Source organism: Diadema antillarum, unplaced genomic scaffold (assembly GCF_040938485.1).
Source record: "Diadema antillarum isolate AM-2024a unplaced genomic scaffold, OU_Dant_1.0 seq00001367_RagTag, whole genome shotgun sequence".
NCBI classification, from domain to species: Eukaryota; Metazoa; Echinodermata; class Echinoidea; order Diadematoida; family Diadematidae; genus Diadema; species Diadema antillarum.
In genome coordinates, this window is record NW_027272129.1 from 645,307 (window position 1) to 652,500 (window position 7,194).

Genomic DNA, 7,194 nt, shown 5'->3' on the forward strand with positions numbered 1-7,194 from the left:
TTTGAACTATTAGAACTTAACTGTGTGACTTTAGCACAATTTATAGTCTCACTCCTTTGGTCAACGTCCAGATGGTTATTGCCCCAATCCACTCGCTAGTCAGTGTGCTATTCTTCTTGGTATAGTACTATCTATGAAACCTGTCACTAATTTGCTGCTGCCTATCACTTTGGCAGACTGTCAAGAGATCATGATCAGCCTTGGCTAATATTGTGTAGTTTGGTCAGGCTGGAGTGCCCTCCACCTCACAATGTGTCCAAAGTATCTAGGGAGAGAGGGGTCATGTCAGAATATTGTAAGAGCTGTTTTTTTCACGAGAGTTTTATCATCGCAAATCACTGTTGGACTGCAAACTTAGCAACACGTAAAAATATCGCCACCTGGGCCCCATTTCATAAAAGATATTAGGATAGCAACTCTTTGCTAGAGATGGGAACCTCCCATAGCAACAGCCAATCAGGAAGCTGGATTTTTGTCATTACTATAACAATTGCAATTTCAGCAAGAGTTGCTATTGTGTCAACTTTATATGAAATGGGGCCCTGATCTTGATCGCATTAAATTTGCTGCACGAAAATGTCAATGTGCTCATTTTGTGGCATTTGGCGCCCTCCAAGCTGGGGCAAAACCGTGGCCATGGCTTGGCTGGATATGTGCGTGCTAGTATGCCTAGCATTATGGCATCCCTGGCTATCAACAAACCTCAAGTGGAAGAGAGTGCAGTGATCTCGGTTGTCTTAAAGTAGTGGAGTGAAGAGACAGGCATTAATGCAGTTATGATAGCCCTGGTGTCAGATTGCGAAAGCAACATTCAGGAAAAAGTCTCTGACCTCCTCATTCATGTAATATTTGAACGCGAAAATTACAGCTTTTACAGTATACCTCTTTTGCCTGTCTCATGAAATGTGCTTAGTCTTCTTCCAGGCTGCGCTCCTCCTTAGCTATGTATCTGAGTGAATCAATGTGTTAAAACTCATTGGGCACACCTCCACATTCCCAACAAAGGTGGAAGTGGATGTTAGCATCAGGCTTGCTGGATTTAATAGCTTGATTGTAATTACTTCTGGGCAATGAGAATATTTTCTGAAATTCTGTAGTATGTTGTTTTTCCACTTAGACTGTTCTTCTTAGAACTGGTTTATGTATCTTGTTTAATGAAATGCTCTATTATACACTTGATAATATGAGACAAATTTGTTGTTAGTTGGAGCTACAGTATGCCAATGCAGGCTTAGACCCACATCCCACCCCTACACTCACACACACACACATACATACACACTGCCATAGGAAAAGCTCTGCATAGGACGGATCCTAGATATGATATAATCATAGGTTCCATGGGCCAAGCTGCCATCTCCCAATCTACAATAGTAGTAGTGTAACATCCAAACAATTGATTTAAACTCTTTAGCATCTTGCAGTGTGTGACAGCTCTCCAAATATGGTGACATACTGTTACAGATTCATGATTGATAGCATCTGAAATACCGAAAGCAAATCTCGATCACATTGTTTTCTTGGCTGATGGCCAAGTTATATTTGATTTCTGATTTAACCAGGTCAGTTTCCTTCAGTATCAACACAGCATATCCAGGTCACTCTCATGGTATATGAACAGGCAAGATGTTTGCAAGGAGGAGCAAAGTCATTCAAATGTCAATGTGCAATGTGAAACTGTTCCAATATATAACATGTGTTTGTTTGTTTTTTCGTTTGTGTGTTTGTTTGTTTGTTTTTTCGTTTGTGTGTTTGTTTGTGTTTGATGTGGATTTGTAATTTCCTTGTTTTGTGCCGTCAATGTGCTGTCATGTCTGTAGGTAATTCAAATGTAGATATATTTTCAAGTTAGAGATAAAAGAATATACAGTGTATAACATTCTATGGGTTATAATTATAGAAGTGAAGCATTATGTAATGATTTTACATTGCACTACCCCTCCATTTCCATGACACCAGTGATGGGATCGCTCTGTGAATAAGCATTTTGAACTCAAATTGTTGTGCCATATCCAAACAGTGAAGTGCATTGACTGTAAGAAATATTCTTAAAGGACAAGTTCACCTTCATAGACATGTGGGTTGAGTGAATGCAGCAATATTAGTAGAACACATCAGTGAGAGTTTGAGCAAAATCGGACAATCCGTTAAAAAGTTATTAATTTTTCAAGTTTCTGCTCAGTCACGGCTGGATGAAAAGACTACTATAGCTTGTGATGTCACATGAGTACAACGATATAAAGAAAGAATAAAGAAAATTCAACATATTTCCATTTTTCTCCCATAACAAAAGAACACTCGACTTCTCTCTTTCAGAAGGCAGGGGGAATAATATTGCCCTTAACATACGTCAGTAGCAAGTCGAAGAACTGTGCACTTTATTCAAAAAGTAAAGTTTTGTGAAATTCTCTTTTTATTTCCCTTATATAGTTGTACGCATGTGACATCATACACTGTAGTAGTCTTCTCTTCCAGCAGTGACTGCACAGATACTTCAAATATTTGTAACTTTTGAACAGATTGTCCAATTTTCCTCAAACTTTCACTGATGTGTTCTACTAATATTGCTGCATTCTCTCAATACTTATGTATATGAAGGTGGACTTGTCCTTTAAGGAAATGATTAGATGTTGGAAGATATCCTGAAATGAAGATGTGTTTCTGTTTCTTTTTCTGGGGGTTCTATCTGTTGTATGAACTAATGCATACAATAAAGATTTGGTTGCCGTGACAGTGTTTGACACAGTGGTCCTTATTGGTAAACGATTTAATGATTTAAACATTTCATGAACTTACGTGTCTTCTAATGTGTCATTGAATCAGGGAATTATTGAATATCCATCGATTGTGTATATACACATTAAGAGGAATTGCAGAAATAAAGATATTTCAGAAATAATGCCCCCTCTCCTCAAATCACTCTTTAAGTGTATCTTACACAAAACTTTAATTTTCTGACATTGTAGTTAATTGTGTTGGTAAGATCCCTGAGAAATGTGAGAGTTTGAGGTTACCCTATACAGAGACATTGAATTGAAAAATATCAGTATCGAAAAACCTGAAATTACAGGCACTTTGATCTAAAAATAGTCATCTAGCGTTGTCGCTTGCATTCAATTGTGTTGTTTGATAACTTAAACTTTGATGTTTGGTATCTTTTTTTTTAACTTGCAGACGCAGACACATATCAGTAGGCATATCAGTAAGCAAGGCAATACCAAAAGAATGTATTCGATAAAGCTGTTTGCTTATTGGCTTGTAATGCAGCATACATGGTCACACGCAGATATCAAAAATTGATATTTCTCAGTTATGGGCCCTATTCGTGATGAGCGAGAACTTTCACTAGGGTACTAACAACATGCTCTTACACCTCTAAAATTTGAATTTCAGGGTACATGTACACTTGAAGTTTTGCCCATTTTATATTGGATCATCATCATTTCTCTGAAGGAATTACTGCTACGTGCATCCTAGCAAGAGATCATATTCATTGAAACACAGGTGGGATATTGTAGAAATGTTATATCCTGCGTACTGCTGTCTTTGCGTAGTACCTGTGTGTGGTTGTGAGGTGTGAAGTAAAAAGGAAACGTGCTGAAATGAACTCATATCTCATTACAGCAAACTCATCTTGGTTCTGTTTTGAATGCAAAATCCATTCCCTTGTGACTAATTGCATCAAGTTGTCTAGCTGATATTAATCGATTGAGGATGATTAGATTTTGCTTTAACACACATTTCCTGTAGACACCTGCCCGAGTATACTCGGGACTAGTCTTGAACGGATGAAAGCCATGTTTAAAAACTGCAAGAATGCTTTTCTGTCTTCGGTATACTGTAAGAAGTTGGTTTCTCCTGTTCAATATGTGTGCTGCGTGTTATAGAGATATTTGTGTGACGTATCACTGCACACTGAAAAGCGAGGCATTTTATAAAATATGTGTGTTATTTGCAAGGACTTCTGGTCCAGAAGGTTAAGGTCTGTATCATGGTTAGTGCATTTTTGTTTGTTTTTTCATGGATTAGCGTGTTGGCACAAAAGGTTGTGGATTAAAGCAATGAAGGCTTCCTTTTTGATACAATAACCATACATGACGTACAGCCCGGAAGTTGTTTTCAGTCCTGTAGGTGCCGTTTAATCAGCCGTGACTGCAATTAAATTTTTAAGATCATTTCTCGTTCCTGTTTGGAATACCAGGTTGTGGCTATCTACCAGTATTTGTTGTTGCAAGTTATTTATTTGCAAACTTCCATAATCAGTAATACACCTTTTTTTTTAAATATGACTTTTTGTGCGTGTGTGTGTTTGCTTCCCTCAATACTTCCATACAACACCAGTTGTTATATGTATTCCAGAGATGCAGACATAGAATGTATTGTATATCTGTGCCTTTGTTTTATATAGGCCTGTCATCTTAAATCCGTCCACTTCAAGCATGATCAGTAAGTATTCAGTTTTGATATCATACAGCCATATTCAAGTATGTAATTCATAATTAGTGATTACACATTGTAGACTACATGTAAATTAGAAGATGTGTGTATGGTTACAACTTTATGCCTGTATATTGTCAAAAGAACATGTTTGTTTATGAATGTGATATTACATGCTTTATTTTAATTTCATAAGTACATATATGCACCGGATCTTGAATAAAAAATGCAAATGAAATTCAAATTTATTTCTACATGTTTCCATTTTACTTAGTGGCCGAGTTGTTAAAGGAAAAACGTCAAGTGTATTAATGCCTAAATGTTATTATACAAATGATGCACAGGATAGAGTGCGTTAGTGAGCTGCATCTCCACTAACGCCACAAACAATAATCCTGTGCTTCATTTGTTTTATAAAATGGGTCGAAAACTAACAGCATTTTTCACGTACCTTTGTGGGTCAATACCAGTCAGCTACATGTAGCACTCGCTCAAGAGTCAAGATGTTGTCCGAAGATGTTCGTCCCAAACATTTACGCACGTCGCACTCGGAAATCCCGCACAATAAATACTGTATGTATAAGAGTATACGTACGCCACACATGTTATGCACACAAGAAAGGCCGGCCGGCAGCCCGAACTAGAAGTTGTTTACAGGATTGACAGCGCGTATAGTAGCGCGCGACGCACTTGTAACAACTGATTGAGTGCGCTCTGCTAGTGTAAACATTGTGACGTCAGGCCGTGCATGTTAGTGAGAAATTAATGCACGCACACTTGACTCATTTCAGCGCTTCCAATTGGCTACATTCTTGAACCCATTTTATAAACGATATTAGCACTGACAAGAGAAAAAAAAAGCGAAGAGAAAAAAGAATTTGATGTTTGAGAGTGCATTTAAACCACTTTTACCATGTACAGAAGTAAATAGGTAAATAACTCTCTCCAGCCCATACCAATACACTGGCCTCTTTATAAAATAAACTGATAAAGATGTTACATTACAATTGAAGCAAATTTAATACACTTATTCAACTCATTTGATCTCTAAGTTACAATCAACTCGGCTATCTCTCTGGCCAAAAGCAGCGGCAATGAAAACAACAAAAAGGAACAGCACGCATGCAACAAAACAGAGTATGAGGCTAACATGGGTAAAGATTTTCCCCATAGAGACATGTGTTAAAATTCAACATTCAAAAAATTCTGTAAAATAGCTGGGAGAAATGAGGTGTTTCATCTTCACTAACCTGGATAAGTGAGATATACCCTTTGATCCATCAAATTCCCAAGGCGGGTTCTTCAGCTCAAACTCTGTCCAAGGGTTCGCTAAGCCAGACTACGAGTTCTTTTCACTAAAAAAATCACCTATTTTCTGTACATGCACCCAGTCAAATATAGTCCCTTCAAATTCCATGAGAATTAAAAGCTTTCATCTTCCAACCAAAATGCAGTTTGTAGAGGAATTCATACTCAATATCTGCAGCTATTCAGTTTTTTTGCCGAACTGCTTTTCTGATTTTTGATTAATGTATTCTTCATTTACATGTATTTCAGTATCTTTGGTCCGATTTTGTGGAGCGATCAGGGACATTCCATTCTTATTTACAGGTGTGAGCCCTATAACTGTTGGATAGTCAAACAATTCAACTCTCATTCAGTTGCTAGCCATGGCAGACAGACTTCAATAACCTTTGAATTTATGGGATTCAATAAAAGAATAATATCTAAGCCCTTTTTACACTTGTGTTTCTTAACCCCGTACTTTCTCTGACCCAGGACTATCGTTAGTCCCGTACCAATTTTTTTCAGCTTTTTACACTCGCCAATTAGTCCCGTACTAAGCTCTTGTCCGGGGCTAAGGAGAAAATTGACCTTTTCACACTCGTATTTCTTAGTCCGGTACTTTCCAAACCACATGAATATTCATGATTACGCTGTGCACTGTACACGTATACACGCACGCACCGGCAGCACTTGATTACCTCGTTTCTGATTGGTCAGTGGGGGTCGGACTTCGTCTCCGTCGCTTAGCCCCGGATTATTTTTTCATTCTGTTTACGCTTACTTGCTTGGCACCGCAATTGCGGTGCTAACCCTGCTATTTTGCAGGACCAGATAGTACGGGATTATCGGTGGGGCTAGTCCACTTTGGCAAAAACGAGTGTAAACAGAAAGTGGGCTAAGGATAGTCCCGTACCAACGGTGGGGCTAAGCCCCCCCCCCCCCCCCTTAGCCCCACCGTTGGTACGGGACTAAGCAAAAATTTACAAGTGTAAAAAGCCCTTAAGTACATGGAAGATGGTGGCAAAGAAAATAAGCAGACGTGAGCCTGGTTCTTGATATGACTAGTCATTACGCCCATAAAAAGGTCAGCTAGTGGCTGAAAGTGATTTAATGACCAAACGGGATGTGATATAAACTGCCTGGGATTTATTATTCAAATAATATCGCAGCGGTGGCAGGGCAAGTAGGTCTTTCTCGTACATGAAGGGAGTATACCATCGTGGGGTCCTGTGACGTGTGCAGGGGCGGATCCAGGAATTCTGTAAAGGGGGGGGGGCGTGACTAATATTTCTGGTGCTACTTCCGGGTTTCATTTCATTGTTTTTCTTTTTATTTCTTTTGTTTTTTACGAACAATAAGGGGGGGGGGCGTGCGCCGGTTGCGCCCCCCTATTGGATCCGCCACTGCGTGTGTGTGTGTGTGTGTGTGTCTGTCTGTCTGTCTGTCTGTCTGTCTGCTATAGGGAGAGAG